At 41.2% G+C, this 24055-nt stretch overlaps 2 long non-coding RNA genes across 30 annotated transcripts in view; one reads left to right on the top strand and one right to left on the bottom strand.

The window, feature by feature from the left end:
- The window catches only part of LOC128111105 (uncharacterized), a 90135-nt gene that overhangs the window by 19991 nt on the left and 46089 nt on the right, over window positions 1-24055 (bottom strand). The window lies entirely within an intron of this gene.
- The window catches only part of LOC128111070 (uncharacterized), a 71134-nt gene that overhangs the window by 18856 nt on the left and 28223 nt on the right, over window positions 1-24055 (top strand). For 6 of the 19 annotated variants that reach the window (XR_008218476.1, XR_008218478.1, XR_008218472.1 and 3 more), the window contains 9 exons: window positions 2210-2367; window positions 7635-7786; window positions 7999-8202; window positions 10744-10884; window positions 11936-13579; window positions 17927-18494; window positions 18966-19117; window positions 19328-19531; window positions 23593-23736. This is a non-coding gene — a long non-coding RNA (uncharacterized LOC128111070). Of the gene's footprint in view, window positions 1-2209; window positions 2368-7634; window positions 7787-7998; window positions 8203-10688; window positions 10885-11935; window positions 13580-17926; window positions 18495-18965; window positions 19118-19327; window positions 19532-23592; window positions 23737-24055 lie in introns of all 19 variants that reach the window. The other 13 variants (XR_008218465.1, XR_008218461.1, XR_008218457.1 and 10 more) reach the window with 13 other exon arrangements.

The following is a 24055-nucleotide window of genomic DNA, read 5'->3' as shown; positions in this document are numbered from 1 at the left end:
TTAACAAAATGCTAGCCATCCAAGTTCCTGGGTCTTTGTCTTTAGGTCCCGTTTAGTATTATTATTATTTTTAGGCTTGGAGGGCAGGAGCAAAGCGGTCCAGGGTGGCCCCTGTGGCTGTATGTGGAGCACTGTCGCCATCGTGCAGGGACAGTGACAGCACACAACAGCAAGCACCACTACAGCTTCATTCCCGTGAGTCGTAGCAATGGGGAAGAATTCCTGGTAGGATATGCCTGGGTTGGAGTTTGGGGCCCAGTGCTTTTCCCCTAAAGCAAGAAGAGAAACTTGGGCACCGGTGCTCCGTTGGTGTTAAAAATGAAGAGTGAGGGGCCAATGGAGGACTTGCAGGTGCTTAGACAAGCAGACAGAGAAGTCGTGGGGTGGGGTTTCGGTTCCTTCTATCTGGGGCATGACAGAAAAGAACCACAGAAAATGCAGACTCGTGCTGAGGACGCCTGCCTCCTGCTCCTTATAGTATGAGTTGGCAGGATTTTAAGTAATGTCATCTTACTAAGATTCAGCATCTCACAAACTAGCCCAAGCTACTCCGGAACACATTATGTAGCCCAAGCTCCTCTCAAAGTTCCATGTCTTAGCTGCTAGGGGAAAGTGTAAGGCTGAAAGTACAATAAACAATGAAGTATAGAAACAATAACATGTGACTACAGTTAAGCTATGGGAAATAGAAATCGTGATTGGCCACTAAACTGGGAAAATGCTTGTGCCCATGCCCCAGTGTGACATGAAACCCAGAGAGAAGACCAGTGGTCTCTCCAATTGGAATTCAGTCATTTCAGCACATGGATTGGATAGCTCATGATAGCGGTGGGGAAACAGCAAGGCCAGGCCAGTGCCAAGGCAGGAGGCAGGAGCAGATCTCAGGAGCATCCAGTTGTTGTTTGGAGGGCCTGAGAAGAAGATTGAGGAGGTATGCCTTGTTACACAGAGAAACCCTGTCTAGAAAAACCAAAAAAAAAAAAAAAAAAAAAAAAATAATAATATGAAGAAGTTTGCCTTCTAGTTGTTTTACATGCACAAGAAAGATGAGGACCAAGGAGCTCAGGGGTTGGGGAAGGGGAGGATTGTGAGTTTGAGACTAGCCTTGGACACATGGTGTCAGCCGGTCCAAGGAAAGAAAGAGAGGAGAAAGAACAAAATCAAGTGTTTTTTTTAATAACATTGGTGTGAATGATATGCTTAGGGTAATACTTAACTAAAGAGATGATGAGAGAGTCGTACATTGGAAATGATCAACTATTACCAAAAGATTGGGAGGTGACCTACGTAACTAAGGGGTACAGTCCGTGTTCGTGGGGGGGAAAGTTAAATACAGTTAAGTTGGCCATACTGCCTGAAGAGATCTGCACTGTTAAGACAGACCTCATCATTAACTTAATGACCATTGTGCAGAAATAGAATGCCTGATCCCAAAGTTCATATGGAATTTTGAGAGACCAAGGATCCAAAATGATCTTAAAATAACCAATACACAGCATCTAGATGTCCTAACTTAATATCAAAGTGTCGGGGTTGGGATTTAGCTCAGTGGTAGAGTGCTTGCCTAGCAAGCACAAGGCCCTGGGTTTGGTCCTCAGCTCTGAAAAAAAAAATCAAAGTGTCATTAGTCAAAGAAGTATGTTATATACTTTAAGGGCATGTAGACAGGTCAGTGAACTCAACTGCAAGTCGAGAAATAGAATAGTATGTGAGGATCCATTGTTTGGTGACAGAATCTCACAATCTAGCCTAAGGTACCCTGTAGCATATTATGTAGGCCAATCTCCTCAACGTTCCATGTCTTTCTTGCCAAGGGAAAGTATATGACTAAAAGTATGGTAAACAATACAGTATAAAAACAACAACGTGTATACTGTTAAGCTATAGGAAGCAGGAATAGGCCACTAATGGGGAAAAATGGTTCTGCCTTAGTTCCAGTGTGACATGATGAAACCCTAAGAGAAAATCAGTGATGTATCTTTCCATGTAGGGATTTATACAGCATTTGGTGTGGAAAGGTATCTGGATGCTCTTTACATGCCACTAAGGTCAGCTTCCCACTGGACACCCAAGACCTGTTTTCGAGATCTATTGTCTAGATCTCCAATGGAGCACAATACCCAAGGAAGGTGCAGTGTGAATCTAGGTAACAATTAGATTTGCTTTCCTTTAAGCACTGAGGTGACAGCATTTTTTTTTTCCTACCTAGAACTAGATGCCGAGATCTGCCACTCAAGACCAGAAGACAGTCAGCCACGCTGAGAAAGCACTGGCAGGAGAATACTGCTATGTACAGACCAGGACAAATGCAAGATTTCATCACTGACCGGACACTGATTTCTTCAAAAGAGAAGATGAAAGAGGAGGGTGGGTGCCTCCGAACTCATTTTCATTTCTCTTTCCTTCTTGCTTGAGTTGTTTTTGACACGTATTAATTTATCCACTGACCTATATATCTACTTAATGACTTGTTTGTTTGTTTTTGCCTTTTGGTACTAGAGTTCCAATGCAGGTCCAGATCCATTACATATGACATTGATATAAAATAAAAAATAGAAGCTAAATTCTAGGAGTACAGCATCTTCCCAACAGGGAACCACCTCTGTACTGGAGTTATTTTCAGACTGGAAAGGCAGGGAAGAGGTGAATAAAGGGCACTGAGCATTCTAGGCTCTGGGACAACACTGCCATCAATGCGGAAAAACTTTCATAGATACTATCCCATGTGCATAGACTTCTTCATCAATGCTGCTTATAACCATTTTGAAGGCGAGGACCAGGGGATTCATAAAAGGCCAAACTGCTTAAGCCTCCTACCATTTTTTTTTTCTTCCCCTATAAGGAGACTGGGCAAAACTCAAAAACAACCATCCATCTTCTTTGGGGCCTTTGTCTCTGGGTGGCATTTTTTTCAGACAGGAAGGGCGGGAGATAGGCACTCTTCTGAGCCTTCCTGAAGCTCTACTGCCATCATGAGGTTGCAGTTTTGAAAGTCACAGCGCCACTGAGCTTCCTTCCCATGATTCTTAGCCATAGAGGAAGATGGCGATTGCAGAAACTGCAACTGTGGGTGCTTGCTTGGGGTTCCTGTGTCTTCTCAGACCCAAATAGAAACATGGACTGTAGAGCTTTCTCATCAGAACATGGAGAGTGAGGCGCCTTCTTGCCCTAGGACACCAGCTAAAAGATTCATATTGCAAGTTGAGCAGCACAAAACCCCGCCCCTCCACTTCCTCTTCCTGGACCTCAGCACAGCTGTGCACTGGTCTCTCCAACAATAGGGTGCTTTCTCATCAAAGGCAGATAATGAGGTGCACAGAGAGGACCAACAGTTACTTGCACATGGAGACACCATAAATTTGGACAGGCCTCCATCCTGGACAGAACCAGAACAGTCACTCACTAATGCATTCTTGGGGCGCTTGTGTCCTGCTGCTCTGCCCTGAAACAAGAGTTAGCAGACTTTCCTCTGCTGTCACTGCACTATGAGTCTTGAGTCCTTCATGGATTCTGACCTTAGAGAAAAAATTTTCACAGATACTTTTTTCAGTTTTTACTCACCTAGGTGAAAAAAATCTTCATAGACATTTTCTGAAATTTTCACTCATAGTTTTGGCTTTCTATTCAATACTTTTTTTAAAATTTTTACAGTGGTTGTGATATTTTTCTTTGGCCCCCATCTCTTCTCCCTCCGTCTTTATCTCTCTCCCTCTCTCCCTCTCTCCCCCTCCTCTTTCAATGGAAAGATTCTCCCAGAATTTCCACACCGACCTAAAACTGGTGCATGGCCTACACCATCACTCAGACTAGCAGCCTAATCAATCTTCTTCCTCACCTCTCCTAGCTGGAGCATAGAGAGAGTCCTCCTGTCCTGGTCCTCGTCTATTTTTAATGGCCCGTTTGTCTTCACACAGCTCTTTTCTGTGTGTGTGAGTGCCTGTGTGTTTGGTGGTGGCGCTAACACTACATCCTAATGTGGGTCGGAGGACAAGTGCAGGGCTGAGGTCACTCCTTCCACTGTTTACATCCTAGAGGTCCAACTCAGGACTTCAGGCTAGCCTGCTCTAAGATCTCTAGCAGGCCCGCTGTCTAATACTTGGGAAGGCTTGAGACATCTTCAAAACAAACTGAAATCCTGGCATGTGCAGTGGGAGCACTTTGCCTATCAAGCAACAGGCTCTAAGTATTTCCCCATCACAGCAACCGAACGAAGCATCTTCACTGACACAGAGAACTCAGCTACTTGTAATTGTTAAGATCAAAGAGACTTCGAAGCCTGGGGAGGACAAGAGTCCCACGTCTCTTGAAAATCCACTGCTCTGCATGGGTCAGCATCAGGGAACTTTGTTATAACTCTGATAGTAGTTCTTTATTGTGTGCAAATTATGACAAATAAACACTGCCAGTCTTTTAAGGAAACCTTAAGAATCTGGGATGGGTAAAAAATGAACAGTTAAAGAAAAGGAAATGAAAATATCCCTCAGCCATAACCATTGCCCTTCATGTGTTAACTTCATGTTACTTGCCTTCTAAATCTCACAGCACATGTTTATTGTGTAAAAGTTACAAAAATTAAAAGTTCCAAAATTTTAAATAACACTAGGAAGCTGGACAGAGTGAAAATGAACAAAAGGGAAAATGTCCACTAAAACAGAATGAAAGAGTCCTGTGACATTGGCTACAGTTAGGCCTCAGATTGGCTTCATGTGTAAAATAAGACAAAAAGTAAAATACTTTCCAAGGTACTCAGAGCTGGGCAAAACTAAGGGCAGCCATCTTCTCTGGTGCGTTTCTCTCTGGGTGGCGTTTTTTCAGACAGGAAGGGTGGGAGACAAGCACTCACAAGATGTCTCCCGGACCTCTACTGCCATCATGAGGATGGAGCTTAAAAAAATCACAGTGCCACTGAGCTTCCTTCCCATGATTCTTAGCCATGAGGGAAGATGGCAATTAAAGAAATTACAACTGTGGGTGATTGCTTGGGCTTCCTGTGTCTTCTCAGGCCCAAATAGAAAAATATTGTATAGAGCTTTCTCATCAAAACCTGGAGAGTGAGTTGCCTTCCTGCCCTTGGACACCAGCTAGTAGATTTATATTGCAAGCTGAGCAGTGCAAAACCCCGCCCCTCCACTTCCTCTTCCTGTACCTCAGCACAGCTGTGCTCTAGTAACTGGGCCCTCAGTCAACAAGGTGTACATTAAGACTTTGTTTCATTGATATTGACCATTCTGATTGGTGTAGGATGAAATCTCACCATAGTTTTGATTTACATTTTCCTGATGGCTAACATGTTGATCATTTCTTTAAGTGTTTCTCAGCCATTTGAGTTTTTTCTTTCGTCAATTCTGTGTTTAGAACTGTACCCTATGTTTTAAATTGGATTATTTGTTAACGATCACTCTGTTTTTTAGTTCTTTATATATTTTTTAATTGTAGTCGGCCAGTGGATGTATAGTTAATAACAAAATCTACACATTCTGTCACTTCCTGCTTTGTCCAAATGATGGTGTCATTTGCCAAGTGGAATTTTTTCAGTTTGATGTCATCCCATTTATTAATCGTTTATTTTAGTGCCTCTGCTAATAATGTTCTGTTCAAACAATCAATGAGTTCAACATAATTCCCCATGTTCTCTTTTTTTTTTATTAGTGTATTTTGGTTATGTTGAGGTTTTTGATCCATTTGGAATTGTGTTTTGTACTGGCTGATAATGATAGATGTATTTGCATTATTCCAAAGGCAGCCTTACCATTTGGCAAGAATCATTTGTTGAAGATGCTGCCTTTTTTCTAGTGTGTATTTCTTGCTTCTTAATAAAAAATCAGGTTTCCATAGTTGAGTGGATTTATGTCTGGGTCTTCAATTTGATTCCACTGATCCACATGTTTGGGTTTGTGCCAATTCCCTATTGTTTTTATTAGTATACCTACCTCTGGTGATACCTCGATCCTACTTACTTACTTTATTGTTCAGGAGTATTTTAGCTATCCCCTCATCCTCCAGTCTGAGACATGGTTTCTCTGTGTAACAGCTCTGGCTGTCCTGGAACTCACTTTGTAGACCATGTTGGCCTAGAACTCACAGAGATCCCCCTCCAGTTTCCTCCTCAGTACTGGGATTAAAGGTGCATGCCACCACTGCCTGATTTGTTTGTCGTGTGTGTGTGTGTGTGTGTGTGTGTGTGTGTGTGTGTGTGTGTGCGTGTGTGTGTGTGTGTGTGTGTGTGTGTGTTTCCATATGAAGCTGAAATTGTCCTTTCATGGTATCTGAAGAATCGTTTTGAATTTTGAGGAAGATTGCCAAGAATCTGTAGACTACTTTTGGTAGGATGGCCATTTTTCCTATATTAATCCTATTGATCCGTGAGCACAGGAGATCTTTCTGTCTTCTGCTATCTAATTCAATGTCTTAATGCTTATTTTTATTTTATTTATTTATTTTGGTTCTTCAAGACAGGGTTTCTCTGTGTAGCTTTGGCAACTTTCCTGGAACTCATTCTGTATCCCAGGCTGGACTCGAACTCACAGAAAGCCGTCTGCCTCTCCCTCTTGCGTGCTGGGATTAAAGAGGTGCGCCACCACCTCCCAGCTTGTCTTAACATTCATTATACAAGTCTTTGTCTTGCTTGGTTAAAGTTACCTCAAGATATTTTATTTATTTGAGGCTATTTTGAAAGGTGTTTGTTTCCCTGATTCCTTTCTCAGCCCTTTTGTCACTGCTGATTTTGGGGAGTTTAATTTATATTCAGGTACTTTGCTTAAAGTGTTTATCGGGTGTGGGCATTTCCTAGTGGAATTTTTAGGGTGACTTATGTCTACCATCATATCATCTGCAATTAAAGATACTTTGACTTCTTCTTTCCCAATATATCCTTTTGCCATCCTTCCATTGTGTTGTTACTCAAGCAAAGACTTTCTAAGGAGAGACAGGACCCACCTAACAGGCTAGTGCAGAGAATTTGATGTCATTTGACATGCTCAGTGACAGGAAACAAACACCCTTCTTTGAGGGGACGATTTGACTTACGATACAAGTTTCATAGATGCCTGCACCAGCATGCGTGGCTTTACAATACAGACCTGTCAAACTTTGTATGACTCTGTCAAAGACTGCCCAGAAATCCAAACTGAGAAATACCAGTTTGTTTGTTTGTTTTAAGATCTCTTTTGAGAATCCTCTGCGTAAATCTTGGAGTGCAGGGTTTCATTTTGCTAAGTTTTCTGCCTACTTCCCTTGATATCCATGCTTAAATTGACATTTAAACTGTGTGTCACCTCCAAAGGTTCCTCAGAAATACAGGTATGAGGAGCTATATGTAACAGTCCAATTTAAATGCAAATTTGTTGAATATTTAGTTTTATTTACAGGACAAAGATAAAATTCTGTGATCCATAGATCTAACTGGAATTTATAATCCTTTCAGTATTTGTTTCACTCCAAATACAATGGAGCATTGTATCTTGAGACCTACATGACAGGCACGTAGTCAACCTCCAGCTGGACACCCAGGTCCCTTAGCCTGGATCACGATGTGGGTATGGTGCCTAGGGAAAATGTGAAGTGAATCTGGCAGAGAAGCGGGTCTCCTGGTTTCTAGATTTGATTGATAGGCAGCATTTTCTTCTTCTACCTAGAACTGAAACCTAAGATTTCACCTCAAGACCACAAGACAGTCATCCACCTGGAGTAAGCACTGGAAGTAGAATGCTGCTGGCAGAAGAAGAAACTGAAGGCTTGATCATTGACTGGCCAGTGACTTCTTCAAAATAGATGATGCCTGAGGAAGGTGGGTGGGTACCTCAGATCTCCCTGTCTTTCCTGCTGGCTTAGATCTAATAAATTCCATGTACTTTCCTTCTTCCATTATTTGGAGTTTTGTCTTTTCTGTTTTGATGGTGGATTCCGATGAAGGTACAGATCCACTGGCTGTGGCATTGACATACAATTAAAATGGAAGCGAAACTAACTCTCAGTAAATCACTTTTCCTCCCTTTGCAGGAAGAAGGCAGGGCTGCCACAGTTGCTGGACTCTGCCTCTGCACTGTAGTTTTTTTCAGATTGGAAAGGCGGGAGCAGAGAGGCATGTGACTGGTGCCTTCTGTGCTGTGGGTCAACACCGCCATCATGCGGAAAATGTTTTGTATATCCTCGCTCATGCACACACTGCTTCTTCCTCAGTGCTGCTTTGAGCCGTTTTTGAAGGTGAGGGTTAGCGCAATTCATAAAGAGCAGAGCTTGGCCTCCTTCCATTTTCTCTTTGTGTTTTCTGTAGGTAGACTGGAATCATGGGACCCTTCAGAGTCTTAATGTAGACCCTGTTGACTGAGGGCCCAGTTAATAGTGCAAGGCTGAGCTGAGGTCCAGGAAGAGGAAGTGGAGGGGCGGGGTTTTGCATTGATCAGCTTGCAGTATGGATCAACTAGGTGGTGTCCTAGGGTGGTTAGGCGCCTCACTCTCTGGGTTCTGATGAGAAATGTCTAAGTTGCACGTTTATGTCGGGGCCTGAGGAGAAGTCAAGGAAGCCCAACTAGGCACCTACAGTTGTGGTTGTCTCAAATCGCCATCTTCCGCCGTGGCTAAGAATCATGGGAAGGAAGCTCTGTGGCGTTGTGATTTTTGAAACTCCATCCTCATGATGGCAGTAGAGCTCCAGGAGAGACCTTTTGAGCATTTGTCCCCCGCCCTTCCTGTCTGAAAAAACGCCACCCAAAGCCAAATGCCCCAAAGAAGATGACTGCCCTAAGTGTTGCCCAGCTTTGAGTACTTTGAAAATTTTGTGTCTTGTTTTTCCCATTCAGCCAAGCTGAGACTTAAATTAGGCAACCTCATAGGACTCTTTTCCTTGGGTTAGGGAAGATATTTCCCATTTCATTCGTTTTCACTTTGTCCAGCAGCCTAGCGTTTTTTAAATTTTTGGTATTTTTTTCTTGTAATTTTTATAAAATTAGTATGTCCTCTGAGATTTAGAAGCAAAGTAGTATGAAGTTAACACATGCCAATGGCTGTAGCTGAGGGATACAATGCTCTAAGCCCTGTTTTTGAACCTCAATTTTTGGGCTGGGGACTATGTACTACTTATGTGCCTGGAAACTTCCCAATTCCTAATACTGTGGGAAATACCCATGGCAATAAATCTTACTTATAGGCTGATTAGAATGGAATTTCAGACAATAATTGTTGAGATTCATAATGATATACAATTACTGTGCTGAAAATGTTTTTATTTTTATTATTTATTTATCTATCTATCCATCCATTTATTTATTCAGTCATTCATTTTTTGTTCTTTAGACACGGTTTCTCTATGTATATTTCTAGACGCAAATTCCCTCTGTAGACCAGGCTGTCCTCAAACTCACAGAGATCCACCTGCCTCTCTGCCTTGGGAGTTCTGGTATAAAGTTGTATGCCACCTCCCCTTGGCCTATTAATCATTTGTACAGAATTGTTTTTACATGTGTGTATCTATCCTGGAGGTTGAGAAAATTCATTGAATAATAAAATATTTTTTCAGTAACTTGGTATTGCCTTTGGACATCAGATTCCACAATTTCTCAGAGAATAGCCTTTCTGAAGCCTGCATTCATTAATTTGTACTACAAACTCCGTATTATATTTAAGTATTATATCTTACTCAACTTTATATACTTCTATAACTCCAACTTGTGCGTGCCTGAGTACACCCCCACACACAAGCACAAGAAAGACCTAGAAGTTAAAAACTGCCTCATTAGCTTCATTATGCAGTTGATGGGAACTAATGCAGAGACCCACAATTGGACAATGTGCTCAGAATTGGACACTTAGGGAACACTAGATCATAAATGGGATGTCTTCATCAAATCCCTCCCCTCAGGGCTAAGGCAAGTGTGAAGAAGAGGAGGCAGGAAGATTCAAAGAGCCAGAGGGCATGGATGACACCAAGGAGATAGTGTTCTCCAGACATAAGAGGACTGACACACGTAGGAACTAGAGACTGGCAGCACCCACAGGGTGCACAGTATCTCCACAGCATGCACAGTATCTCCACAGCATGCACAGGGGCCCAGCACTGTGAGTAGAGATGGACATGATCCCTTCCCTAACCCAGAAGCTATCTCCAATTTACCCCCACATGCAAAGGACATTTTAGTTTTCTCTAATGGAGTCTCATTGGGTATATAAAGCGCACTTATGGCTAGTCCTTTCTTTTGGATATTTTTTTTATCATACTAGTCTTTTGTTTGTGTGTTATGGTTTCTGATTTTTATGAATTTTTCTTTTACATGTGTTGTATTTGTCTGTGATGCTTGTACTTTTTCTTTTTAAAATTCTGGTTGGTTTTATTTGCCTTTTTTTTGTTCCTTTTTTTTTTTTTTTTTTTTTTTGAGATAGGATCTCCCTAGTTCTGGCTGTCCTAGACCCCACTATGTAGACCAGGCTGTCCTAGAACTCACAAAGATCTTCCTGCTCTGCCTCCTGAATGCTGAGATTAAAGGAATGAGTCACCATACAGGCTCTTGTTTGTTTTTTAAAGAGAGAAAGAAAGAAGGACTGGAGTTGGATGGGTGTGGAAATGGGGGGATCTGGGAGGAGATGGGCAAGGGGAAACTATGATCAGAATATAGTGTGTAAGCAAATTAATTTTCAATTCAAAAGAAAAATACTTCAAAGCAAAGGAATGTGTTTTCCTTCCATTTTAAATGGAGACCTGAAGGATGAGCGAGGCCTCTGTCTTCTAATGGAAGTTCATACCATATGCAGAGACCACAATTTACAAAGTAGTGACAAAGATGTGAGCTGTCTTTGCCACTTCTTCGGTCTTCAGACAAAACGTTTCCAACAGTTTGACCCAGAATACAAGAAATGGAGGCGCACTACAGGCTTGAATGTGAGGACAGCCAGGTAAGTAGTCAGTTGTTGGCTGAATCTGTTCTTTTTTTTTTTTTTAAATTTATTTATTTTATTGATTTTACATCCTGACCACAGTTTCCCCCTCCTTCCTCTCCTACCATTCTCTCCTTTCACTTCCCCTTCACCCTCCATCCCCCCAGTCCACTCCTCTCTTTTTCTTAAGAAAAGGACAGGCCTCCCATGGATATCAACAAAGCATGGACTATCAAGTTGCAGTAAGACTTGGCACTTCCCCTTGTATTAAGGCTGGGTAAGGCAATCCAGTATGAGGACTAGGTTCCTAAGAGCCAGACAAAGCCTTAGGGACAACCTGTGCTCCTGCGAAGGCCTAGACTTAACTTTACAGGCTCGGGAATATGCCATGATAACTCAAACGGATACAGAGCAGTATTCTCCTGCAGACATCCTGTCTGCTGTTTATACAGGAAAACCTAACAGGATCCAGATACTCCTGCAGACATCCTGTCCGCTGTTTATACAGGAAAGGAAAACTTTACAAGATCCTGTCTGTGGTTTATGGCCCTTGGAGATATCTAGATAATTCTGCTGAGCAGTCCAGATAATCCTGTTCAGCGGATTGTGGTTTTGCACCCAAAGTCTAGACCAATAGTTTCAAAAAATCATCTTGCCCTTTCTACCCAGTCCCAAGTTGCCAATTCCCACCTTGTGGTTTTTCCCTTTAAAAATCCTCTACACCTGGGCTCGTGGACGTCACCACATTTCCTTCCATCTGCCATGTGGTGGCCCAGGTTGAACTGGAATAAAAGGACCCTTATGTGCTTGCACCGGAAACCGGCTCCTTGGTGGTCTCTGGGGGTTTCGTGAAACGGGTACAACACTCACACTGTTAGAAGTTCCACAAGTAGACCAAGCTATACAACTGTCACATATACGTAGAGGGCTTCGGTCAATCCCATGAAGACTCCCAGGTTATTACTTCAGACTCTGTAAGTTCATATGAGCCAGGTCAATTGTTTCTGTTGATTTTCTTGTGATGTCCTTGACCCTTCTGGCATCTACAATCCTTCCTCACTCTCTTCAGCAGGATTCCCTGAGTTCTGACTACTATTTGGCTGTGCATTTCTGCATTTGTTTCCATCAGTTACTGGATGAAGACTCTCTGACTACAATTGGGATAGTCACCACCAATCTGATCACAGGAGATGGCCAGTTAAGGTAATATATCCACTATTGCTAAGAGCCTTAGCTGGGATCATCCTTGTAGATTCATTGGAGTTTCCCTTGCATTAGGTTTCTATTTGACCCTGAAATGCCCCTCCTTTCCAATCATCTCTTTCAGTACTCTGCTGTGGGATGTTCTGTATGGCAAATGTGTTGCTCTGATTGGTTAGTAAATAAAACACTGATTGGCCAGTAGTCAGGCAGGAGGAAGTATAGGCGGGACAAGGAGGAGAATAAAGCTGGGAAGTGGAAGGCTGAGTCAGAGATACTGCCAGCTGCCAAGATGACAAACAGCATGTGAAGATGCCGGTAAGCCACGAGCCACGTGGTAAGGTATAGATTTATAGAAATGGATTAATTTAAGCTGTAAGAACAGTTAGCAAGAAGCCTGGTACGGCCATACAGTTTGTAAGCAATATAAGTCTCTGTGTTTACTTGGTTGGGTCTGAGGGGCTGTGGGACTGGCAGGTGAGAGAGATTTGTCCTGACTGTGGGCCAGGCAGGAAAACTCTACCTACAAGTGGCGCCCAATGTGTTGGCAAGAGTTTCCACCTAAAACCTGAGAAAAGATTCTAAAACTGAGCTAAAAACAGTTTCCTAATTGTCTCTCTCAAATGAGCGGCAGCTGCTGGTTTTAGCTACTGGTGGGTTCCTAGCGTGTGTGTGCCATCTGCAGTATGGCGGGAATGAGGCCTCTGCAAGTGGCACATTAAGGTGCGTGGTGGATTTAGCCTTTGCTAGTACAAACAAAAAAAAAAGAGGTTTCTGGGCTACACACTGCTTGGATAAAAGCATAGAGCCACTATAGCTCCCAGAGCTGGTGGTAAACGTACCACCACCATGTTGGGAAGCTGAGGTGGGCAGAGCCAGCAGCCATAGCGCCCTTTCAGTCCTACAAATGCTGCAGTTTAAAGCAATATATTCACAATAAGACAGATTCAGATATAATAGTTTACAATGTGGGTAAAATATACGTAGGCTTGAAAGAGACAAAAAAGGTGATATATACAGTTATAGAAACAAATACATAGTTTTAAAAAATAAAGTCTTTAAAGAGACAGTAAAATTAATATAAAAAATAAGCCATATAAAGATGAATATTACACAGAGAATCTGGATTGTTTTATCTTTGGGATTTTTAACTGCAGAGAAACATTTGATCATAAAAGATGGTGAGTTAGACCAATATGTATATTTTAAAGATACCTTGACTTCAAAATTTGGATGTAAGGATGTGTTGCTTTGGAAAGGAGACTCTGCTTTTGTACCCACAGAAAGCCAGAGGCTATGGATTTGTTCCAGATTAAGATACATCAGGTTTGACCAGCCAAGACCCCTGAAAGGTCTCTGATGACACCATGGCCCAGATGATCCAACATCCAGAATGGTTTGAAGGCAACTGGCTCAGACAATACAGCCTCATGGACTATTCCATAATCCTTAAATTTTCTTTGTGTCCCCATAAGATATAGCACCCCCCTCCAGCAGGAAGTAGTAAGAGAAGGTACGCCCAAATTCCCAAATTATATGTAATTTTACTTTGTTAAGGTTAAAACCTTCCTTTTTGAAAAAAAAAAGCAAAGGGGAAGTGCTGTGGGATGTTCTGTATGGCAAATGTGTTGCTCTGATTGGTTAGTAAATAAAACACTGATTGGCCAGTAGTCAGGCAGGAGGAAGTATAGGCGGGACAAGGAGGAGAATAAAGCTGGGAAGTGGAAGGCTGAGAGAGACACTGTCAGCCACCAGGATGAAAAACAGCATGTGAAGATGCCGGTAAGCCATCTGCCACATGGCAAGTTCTAGATTTATAGAAATGGATTAATTTAAACTGTAAGAACAGTTAGCAAGAAGCCTAGTATGGCCATACAGTTTATAAGCAATATAAGTCTCTATGTTTACTTGGTTGGGTCTGAGCGGCTGTGGGACTGGCAGGTGAGAGAGATTTATCCTGACTGTGGGCCAGACAGGAAAACTCTAGCTACAGTACTCTCCCTCTCCAATCACCCCCCAACCCAATTCCTCAAGTCTTCATCCCAACCCACCCCCAGTCCACCCAGGATATCTCTTCTATTTCCCCTTTCCAGGGAGATCTGAGCATCTCCCCTTGAGTGCTCTTTGTTACCTAGCTTCTCTGGGTCTGTGGATTGTAGCATGGTTATCTTTTACTTTACAGTTAGTATCTACTTATGAGTAAGTACATACCACATTTGTCTTTCTGGGTCTAGGTTACCTCATTCAGGATGATTTTTTTTCTAGTTCTATATTTGCCTTCAGATTTCCTGATATCATTGTTTTTAACAGCTGAGTGATACTCCATTGTGTAAATGTACCACATTTTCTTCATTCTTCAACTGAGGGACATCTAGGTTGTTTCCAGGTTCTGGATAGTACCAATAAAGCTGCTATGAACATAGTTGAGTGAATGTCATTATGATAGGATGGAGTGTCCTTTGGGTACATGCCCAAGAATGGTATAGCTGGGTCTTGAGGTAGATTGATTCCCAGTTTTCTGAGAAACCGCCATATTGATTTCCCAAGTGGTTGTACAAGTTTGTACTCCCACCAGCAGTGGAGAAGTGTTCCCCTTGCTCCACATCCTCTCCAGCATAAGCTGTCATTTATGTTTTTGATCTTAGCCATTCTGACAGGTGTAAGATGGAATCTTAGAGTGGTTTTGATTTGCATTTCCCTGATGGCTAAGGATGATGAACATTTAAGTGTATTTCAGTCATTTGAGATTCCTCTCTTGAGAATTTTCTATTTGGGTCAGTACCCCCGTTTTTTAATTGGATTATTTGGTATTTTGATGTTCTTTATACATTACTTCAGTTCTTTATATATTTTACAGGTCAGCCCTTTGTTAGATATGGGGTTGGTGAAGATCTTTTTCTCTAGGCTGCCATTTTTTCTTGCTGACAGTATACTTTGCCTTATAGAAGCTTTGCAGTTTCACCAGGCCTTGTTTATTAATTGTCATCTTAGTGTCTGTGCTATTGGTGTTCTGTTCAGGAAGTAGTCTCCTGTGCCAATGTGTTCAAGGCTACTTCATACTGTATCTTCTATCAGGTTCAATGTAACTGGATTTATGTTGAGGTCTTTAATCTACTTGGACTTGAGTTTTTTGCATGGTGATAGATATAGATCTATTTGCATTTGTCTACATGTCGACATTCAGCTATGCCAGGACCATTTGTTGAAGATGCTTTCTTTTCTCCATTGTATAATTTTGGCTTCTTTGTCACAAATCAGGTGTCTATAGTGTGGATATATGTCTGGGTCTATAATTTAATTCCATTGATCCACATGTCTGTTTTTATGCCAATACCATGCTGTTTTTATTACTGTAGGTCTGTAGTAGAGCTTGAAATCCAGGATGTTGATACCTCTGGTAATTCTTTTATTGTGCAAGATTGTTTTAGCTATCCTGGGTTTTTTGTTTTTCCATATGTAGTTGAGTTTTGTTCTATCAAGGTCTGTAAAGAATTGTGTTGGGATTTTGATGGGGATTGCATTGAATCTGTAGATTGCTTTTGGTAAGATTGCTACTTTTACTATGTTATTCCTATGTTTCCAAAAGCGTGGGAAATCTTTCAATCCACTGATATATTCTTCAATTTCTTTCTTCAAAGACTTCCAAGTTTTGATCATACAGGTCTTTCACTTGCTTGGTTAGAATTATCCCAAAATATGAATCTGTTCTTTTAAGGCCCAAACTTCACTCTTCATTTCTAGACAGGATCCAACTAACTGGCTAGAGTAGACAATTCAATGTGATTTGAAATGCTTGGTGACAGATAGGAAACACACTCACTCACAACATGGGGAGAATTTCACTCATGAGAAAATACTAACAGTGGAGGTGGTAGGTTGAGGCCACAATTTGGTTTCAGAGAACACCAGACCAAGAGCACAGCACTATGAGCTTGTCCCTTCCAACTGAGCAAAATGAAAGGCAGCCCTATTTCCTTTCTGTTTTTTTTTTTTTTTTCCAAACATGAAGGGCGGGAGAAAACATCTCAAAATGGCGCTTTCATAAGCATGTAGAACAATACTGCCACCATGAGGAAACAGTTTCAAAACAGATTGTGCCATTCTAGCTCCCTGTCCTCTCCTCAGAGTAAGGTCTTGAAAGGCATGGAGAAGCTGGTGCTAGATACTGGGCTTCCTAGAGTTCTTCTAAGACCGTAGAACCTGTATGCTCATATACTCCAGGTTTTATAATTAATAGAGCAGTTATGTTTACTGTTAGAATATTTTTGTGCTGTTCTCCATAAGAATCTTTTAGTTGGGCTGGAGAGATGGCTCAGTGGTTAATAGCACTGCCTGATCTTCCAGAGGACCCAGGTTCAATTTCCAGCACCCACCTGGCAGCTTACAACTGTCTGTAACTCCAGTTCCAGGGGATCTGACACTCATACCAGTGCACATAAAATAAAGTTAAATCTATTATTTGAAAAAAGAATCTTTTGATTAGTCCTGAGTGCATCAAATTGAATAGTAGATGACTTGAGATTGCTTATTTTGATGTGATCTCTTAATTTCTGTATTTTTTCTTTAAAAAGGAGCTTTCTTGTTTTTTCTGAATCTATGTCCAAAATATTTAAAATTATTGGCTCAAGCCAGTGGTGGTGGTGGCACACGCCTTTAATCCCAACACTTGGGAGGCAGAGACAGGTGAATCTCTGTGAGTTCAAGGCCAGCCCAGTCTACATAGGGAGTTCCAGGATAAGTTCCAAAGCTACACAGAGATACCTTGTCTTGAAAAAACCAAAAAAAAAAAAAAAAAAAAAAGTATTGGTTCAGCAACTGATGAAAGTGTAAATTTGAGGCGATGCAGTGAAAGGTGTTCATGGGGTACATGTAACATTCTTGAGGCCTTGTGTTTGATCCTATGCACTCCATAACCAGTGGAGCCAGCCTATAATCCCAGCACTAGAAGGTGGAGGTGGGAAAAACAAATTCATGCTAGGCTAGATTGGGATCCTGAGACCACTGGGCTTAAAGACCCTGTCCCATAAATAATGAAACAAAACCTAACTTGATAAGAATTCCAAAGAAAATAGTTGGAAAGTGTTGACGTGATTTGTGGGTTAATTTTTTGTTTTTTGCTGTTTTTGTCAATAAATGTCCATTGCTTATGAAGAGTATATATGGAAATCTATTAGTCCATGAGGATTATTGAGCTTAAAAATGGGATCCCTTGCAAACAGTATCTGTGGTAATACAAAACACAGAAGAATCTGTTGTAGAACCTCAGAGGTGAGATCCATTATTATAGAAACCTTCATCTCTAGGCACCGAATTTAAATTCCAGAGCATTCTTCTCTCTCTTCATGTGGAGTATCTCTTTTATCTCTTGGGACAGAAGATTTGATGCAGTGGCAAGGTATGGGACATAGAGTGCTGGGAAGAAATGCCCAGGTGAATGAAAACTGCACCCTAGAGAAAGAAAGGGGTACATTTAATTTCTGAGAAATGAACGCTTTTGCTGAACGTGGTAGATTTAGGACACATGTTGGTTTCAGGTAGACAAACAAAAATTAGATCGTTCAGCAGTTCTTACCAAAAGTCAAAATACTTGTGTTTCCTGGTACCCTTTTCTCTGGGTGATGATTTTATGGTAGCAAGGGTGGGAGGAGAGCTCTAAGATGCTGTTTTTGACCACAGCTAGTTCATTACTGAAAATGCTTGGGATTCTTGAGTGGTCAGTCTTCAGCAGTACCCAGATCCTTTGTACAGACCACATCACACTGTACACACAAGGTCTATTACATCCGTCACAATATGGGCTATGAGCAAATTAGTCTGGCTGAGAATCAAGTTTCCTGATGCCTAATTTGCTCTCATGCAGACAGTGAGTTAGCAGCAGTTTCATGTCTGAACTACAACTGGATGCTGAGATGGGCCCCCAAGACCACAAGAGAACGGGTACCATGAGAAAGGACTGGAGGTACAATTCTGCTGGATGAAGAGGGGGAGAAATGCAGGATTTCTTCATTGACTAGACTCTTACTTCTTCAAAAGAGAAGATGCATGGAGAACGTTGGTGCCTCAGATTGCACTTTCATTTTTCTCTTCTTGTTTGCTTTATTTATTTATTTTTTCTTCTGTCCTTTGGTCTGGAGTTCTGGTGTAGGTCCTTATCCACTAGATGTGACATCATTATAAAATGGTGATAGAAGCTAAATTCTAAGAGTGGATCACTTTTCCTCCCTTTGCCTGCAGAAGGCAGGGCTGCCTTAGTTGCTGGACTCCTCCTTTGTGCTCGTGTTTTTTTTTTCAGATTGGAAAGGCGGGAGCAGAGAGCTGCAGTAAGGTTTCCTGGCTCCTCTGGGGCAACACTGCCCTCATGCGGAAACAGTTTCATAAATACCTGTGCACACACTGCTTCCTCAATACTGCTTGTCACCACTTTGAGGGTGAGGGTCCACAGGGATTCTTACAAAAGCCTGGCCTCCTACCATTTTTACCCGCTTTGTACAGGGACTGGAATCATGGGACCTTTCAGAGTCTTAGTGAACACCCATTTGATGGTAGGACTAGTACCAAGTACAGGACTACATATAACAGTCCAATTTAAATGCAAATTTATTGAATATTTAGTTTTATTTACAGGACAAAGATAAAATTCTGTGATCCATAGATCCATAGATCTAACTGGAACTTATAATCCTTTCAGTATTTGTTTCACTCCAAATACAATATAGCATTGTATCTTGAGACCTACATTACAGGCAGGTAGTCAACCTCCAGCTGGACACCCAGGTCCCTTAGCCTGGCTCACGATGTGGGTATGGTGCCTAGGGAAAATGTGAAGTGAATCTGGCAGAGAAGCGGGTCTCCTGGTTTCTAGATTTGATTGATAGGCAGCATTTTCTTCTTCTACCTAGAACTGAAACCTAAGATTTCACCTCAAGACCACAAGACAGTCATCCACCTGGAGTAAGCACTGGAAGTAGAATGCTGCTGGCAGAAGAAGAAACTGAAGGCTTGATCATTGACTGGCCAGTGACCTCTTCAAAATAGATGATGCCTGAGGAAGGTGGGTGGGTACCTCAGATCTCCCTGTCTTTCCTGCTGGCTTAGATCATAAATTCCATGTACTTTCCTTCTTCCATTTTTTGGAGTTTTGTCTTTTCTGTTTTGATGGTGGATTCTGATGAAGGTACAGATCCACTGGCTGTGGCATTGACATACAATTAAAATGGAAGCGAAACTAACTCTCAGTAAATCACTTTTCCTCCCTTTGCAGGAAGAAGGCAGGGCTGCCACAGTTGCTGGACTCTGCCTCTGCACTGTAGTTTTTTTCAGATTGGAAAGGCGGGAGCAGAGAGGCATGTGACTGGTGCCTTCTGTGCTGTGGGTCAACACTGCCATCATGCGGAAAATGTTTTGTATATCCTCGCTCATGCACACACTGCTTCTTCCTCAGTGCTGCTTTGAGCCGTTTTTGAAGGTGAGGGTTAGCGCAATTCATAAAGAGCAGAGCTTGGCCTCCTTCCATTTTCTCTTTGTGTTTTCTGTAGGTAGACTGGAATCATGGGACCCTTCAGAGTCTTAATGTAGACCCTGTTGACTGAGGGCCCAGTTAGTAGTGCAAGGCTGAGCTGAGGTTCAGGAAGAGGAAGTGGAGGGGCGGCGTTTTGCATTGATCAGTTTGCAATATGAATCAACTAGGTGGTGTACTAGGGTGGTAAGGCGCCTCACTCTCCGGGTTCTGATGAGAAATTTCTACAGTGCACGTTTATGTTGGGGCCTGAGGAGAAGTCAAGGAAGCCCAATTAGGAACCCACAGTTGTGGTTGTCTCAAATCGCCATCTTCTGCCATGGCTAAAAATCGTGGGAAGGAAGCTCTGTGGCGCTGTGACTTTTGAAACTCCATTCTCATGATGGCAGTAGAGCTCCAAGTAGGATCTTGCCAGTGCTTTCCTCCCGCCCCTCCTGTCTGAAAAAACGCCACTCAGAGACAAAGGCAACAAAGAAGATGGCTGCCCTGAGTTTTGCCTGCCTCTGAGTACTTTGAAAAGTGTTTGTGTATGTCTCGTTTTCTACATTTAGCCAAACTGAGACCTAAATTTAGCAGAGGTTTTAGGACTCTTTTCCTTCTGTTATGGAGGATATTTTCCATTTTGGTCGTTTTCATTTTGTCCAGCTACCTAGTATTATTTAAAATTTTGTTAATATTAATTTTTGTAATTTTTACACAAGGAAGATGTGCTATGAGATTTAGTAGCAAATAAATATGAAGTTACAAATGCAGGTCAATGGCTAGATCTAAGGGGTATAATGTTTGGGTTACATGCTCTAGGCCCTGAGTTTGATGTGCTCTTTTAGGGATGGGAAACTAACTCATTTGTAGGTTATGCAACTGGGAATTTCCCAATTTCTAATATTTTAAGAAATATCGTGGCAGTAAATTTTACTTTTAATATTATTGGGATGGAATTGTGGGTAAGAATTTATCAGACTAATGAAAGCTAATTATTTTGCTATAATAATTTTATTAATCACTTTTAATGAATGTTTTCTGTGTTTGTAAATTTATTCTGCAGGGAAAGGATTCACTGAAAACTAATGTATTTCAGTGATTTCATGTTGCCATTTGACATGAGATTCCACAATGTCTCAGAGAAAAATCAGCCTGTAAAACCCCATATCTAGTGATCTATAAAACACACTCATTGCATTCATGTATTATATCTTAATAAACCATATATACTCCTATAGCATAAATGAAAAAAATTGAACCATGAACAGGTTAAACATGGTATAATATTTTATATAGGATAGTCAGTGTCATGTATTTGTGTATTTCTGTAAAGACAAATACTGTGTCTTTTGGGTGGTAATTGTGCTTGCTTCCCAGCCTGAGTATATGAATTCCATACATGGAAATCTAATTGTAGAAGAGAACGGTTCCTGCTGCTTGTCCTCTGACATCTAGACATCGCTCAAACACATAAAATCAACACATACATGTACATTAATTTTTAAAGGCAAGTAGATATTAATGAGACTTACAGGTTAGTGTATATACACTTCAAAATGTTGCTACAATACACACTCAGTGTCATTCAAACTACGGCATACACATTATATAATCAGTATGGTATTTTCAGAGAACCTAAATATAAAAGCCATTGCATGTACATATAAAGGAACTGAAGCAAACCATCCAAAAGTTATCATTTGTCTAACAGGCTGTATGGATTACTGATAGTCAAGAAAAACTCTTTTCTAAACACACATGCATACACACAAGAAAGTTAAAGAAAGAAGTTGAAAAATGCTTCATAAGCTTCCTCTTGAAGCAGATGGGAATTAATATAGAGACCCACACCTGGCCAATGTGCATAGAGTGATAGACTTTGGAACACATAGTCCTAAATGCAATGTCTTCATCCAATCCCTCCCCTCACGGATCAGGGATCTATGCAGAAGAGGAGGCCGAAAGTGTGTAAGACCCAGAGGAAAGGCATGAGGCAAAGGAAACAGTGTCTTTTACACACAACAAGACTGACACATTCAAATTCACAGGGACTGTGGGTGACAACATGCACAGGGCCTATACAGGTTTAAGCTATACATGGTCCCAACACTGAGAGTGGAAAGTGGACACAAATGTCCACTCCAATCAAGAAGCTATCTTCAGTTGACACCCATTTGCAAAGGAAATTTTAGTTTTCTCCAATGGAGTCTTGGTGGGTTTATAAATCACACTTAAGGGTAGGCCTCATACCTAACAAGCAATCAATGGCCATGTCAAAACAAACTCAATGGAAATTTGGTAGATTTTTTTTTTTTTGTCTCATATTGCTTTCTTTGGGCATATTTTTAACTTTCTACTATTTTGCTTTCATGTTATAATTTCTGAGTTTCTCTTTTATGATTTGTGTGTATGTGATTCTTACATGCTTTGCCTTTTGTTCTGGTTTGTGCTTAGGATCTGGGAGGAAGTGGAGGTGGAAGTCTGGTGAAAATATATTGTACAAAAATTATTTTCAATTAAATAGAAAAGAAAAATATTTTATAGCAAAGAAATTCCATTACATAGGATGGGAGAAGTGTCTATTTCCTAGTGGAAATTATACCATGTGCAGGGACCACAATTTACAAAGTAGTTCCAAAAGTGTGAGCTACCTGCCTCTTCTTAGGGCTTTAGATAAGGAGTAGCCAGCAATTCAATAAGAGTAATAAAAATAGAGGCGCACTATGGGGTAGAATATGAGGACAGCCAGGTATGTAGTCAATTGGTTTCTCTTCATTTCACAGACAATCTGCCTAACTGGATAGAGTAGAGAGTTCAATGTGATTTGAAATGCTTGGTGATAAATAACCTGGAGGGTATGATTTAGCATATAAGAAAATAATAACCATGGAGGTGGTAGGTTGAGGCTACAGTTTGGTTTCACAGAGAACACTAGACCAAAAGCAAGGCACTTGTGAGCGTATCCCTTTCAGTTGGGCAAAATACAAGGCAAATTGTTTGTTGTTTTTTTTTTTTTCAAACAAGAAAGGCGGGGGTAAAATGTCTCAAAATGGCGCTTTCATAAGCATGTAGAACAACACTGCCACCATGAGGACACAGTGTCAACACAGCTGGCGCCATTCTAGCTTCCTGCCCTCTCAGAGTAAGGTCTATAAAAGGTATGGAGAAGCTGGTGATACATATTGGTCTTCTTTGAATTCCTCTAAGAACCTGTATGCTCATACACTGTAGGTATATTATAATTATAATTATAATTAATGGAACGGTTACTGTTAGAATACTCTTGTGCTGTTTTCCATCAGAATCTTTTAATTGGTCCCGAATGCATCAAAATGAAAAGTAGTAAATGCCTTAAGATTGCTTATTTTGATATGATCACCGAATCTCTATATTTTTTCTTTAAAAAGAACTTATTTTCTGAATCCATGTACAAAAAAATATTTTAAATAATCATTTCAACAGATAACGAAAGTGTAGGCCAGGCAGTGGTGGCACAGGCCTTTAATCTCAGGAAGATGTCTGTGAATTTTGAAGCCACCCTGGTCTACAGAACACATTTCAGGACAGCCAGAGCTACATAGAGAAACCCTGTCTGGGGTGGGGGTGGGGGATATAATCTTGAGGCCATGCAGTGGATGTAATTGTTAGAGAACTTGCTCTTATTCTTCCCGCCATGATGGTCCTGGGTTTACCCTTTGCAATCTTAAGCAAGCCTCCAGTTAAATGCTTCCTTCTGACTCTTCACAGCAACAGAACAGTAACTAAGAGACTGTTATTGATCTGATTGGAATTTATAGGCAGTACAATATATTTGTCACTCGAAATAGGATTATGATTATTCAGAATTGAGAATTACATATATTCCCTTTACAGGATGGTAGTCAACCTCCCACTGTATAATGAAGGCCTATTATGTCCATTGCGATATCATGTATAATGTCCAAGGAACAAGTGAATATGGCTGAGGATGCCTAGATTTGCTCTAAACCAGACACAGAGGTACCATATAGCGTTTGTATTCTTTCTAGATCTGGATCCTGAGACTACAAGACAATCAGATACCATGAGAAGGCACTAGAGGATATCTGTTGCTGGGTGAAGAAGGGCAGAAGTTCAGGATGTCATCATTGACTGGATGCTGACTTCATCAAAAGAGAAGAAGTCTGAGGGAGGTGGGTGCTTCAGATCTCACTTTTCATTCTCTTTCTTTTTGCATTATTTGGATTTTGATCTCATGTCTTTTCAGTCCCATCTCATTGAGATGCACTAGATTTAACAGTGAATAGGAACAGAAAGGAAACTAGGAGTGCATCACTCTTCCTCACTTTGAAGAAAGCTAAGCCTACCACCATTACTGCACTCTCCACCTGCTGTGAAGGGCGGGGCAGAGAGTCGAAGGCTTCATACTTTGTCTCCTCTAGAGCAACACTGCCATCATACAGACAGTATTTCATATATACCTGAACACAGGTCTCTTCCTCCATGCTGGCC

Source organism: Peromyscus californicus, unplaced genomic scaffold (genome assembly GCF_007827085.1).
Source record: "Peromyscus californicus insignis strain IS unplaced genomic scaffold, ASM782708v3 Scaffold_10__1_contigs__length_136768540, whole genome shotgun sequence".
Lineage (NCBI taxonomy): Eukaryota > Metazoa > Chordata > Mammalia > Rodentia > Cricetidae > Peromyscus > Peromyscus californicus.
The sequence above is the reverse complement of the archived record's forward strand: the minus strand, read 5'-3'. Positions and strand labels throughout refer to the sequence as shown.